This window comes from Ambystoma mexicanum, chromosome 4p (genome assembly GCF_040938575.1).
Source record: "Ambystoma mexicanum isolate Mex_15411 chromosome 4p, UKY_AmexF1_1, whole genome shotgun sequence".
NCBI lineage: Eukaryota > Metazoa > Chordata > Amphibia > Caudata > Ambystomatidae > Ambystoma > Ambystoma mexicanum.
In genome coordinates, this window is record NC_090927.1 from 26201412 (window position 1) to 26202214 (window position 803).

At 44.2% G+C, this 803-nt stretch overlaps 1 pseudogene; it reads right to left on the reverse strand.

Annotated features, from left to right (window-relative positions):
• Nucleotides 1-440: 440 nt before the first annotated feature.
• Nucleotides 441-559, reverse strand: LOC138456363 (5S ribosomal RNA; annotated as a pseudogene).
• Between the last annotated feature and the right edge of the window lie 244 nt (nt 560-803).

Genomic DNA, 803 nt, shown 5'->3' on the forward strand with positions numbered 1-803 from the left:
GGACGTTCAGTCTCGGGTTTACTTCCCATCTTATTCCTGCTCCTTTAACTTCAGGTTTCTCGTACCTGATTACATGATTCCTAGTATGGGCTCTATTTCTCATCTTAATGTCCTGAACATAATCATCTTCATCGGGATAATCTATTTCAGTTGCCCATATCAATGAGGCATCTCTTCCCATGAACTATCCTCTGGTGTTGCACATTGCTATGTGTGACAGACAGTGTGCTGTCGGGACATCAATTTCTACAGCCACAAAGATCTTGGATTTCCCCATGGTGTATAGTAGAAGTGCACAAAGGAAGCATTCTCCTTCTGAATTTCGTCTTCCAACTTCTTTCATGTGCTGGTACCAAATGTTGTTCCCTAGATGTGCTGTGCTGTCCAGGTAATCATTAGGTCATTATTATTTCTTTTTTTTTTTTTTTTTTTTTTTTCTATGCCTACAGCACCTGGTATTCCCAGGCGGTCTCCCATCCAGGTACTAACTAGGCCCGACACTGCTTAGCTTCTGAGATCAGACGAGATCGGGCGCATTCAGTGTGGTGTGGTCATTATTATCTTAATGCATGCTTCTCTTGATTCTTAATGTGTTCCTGTAGTTCGCTATAACTACATCTCTGAATGCCTCTGTATGGCTTTTCCTTGCTGGAGGGTTCTCAGGTATCCTGGTCCATGGTACAGGCGTCCTCACCTACGGCAGACATGAGTCTGGTTGCTCTTTCCTAGTCCTCATGCATCTTTTCTCTGCTGCTTGCAAGTGCCCATGCCAACCAGCCTAACACTTGTCCAGTATGTGGCTG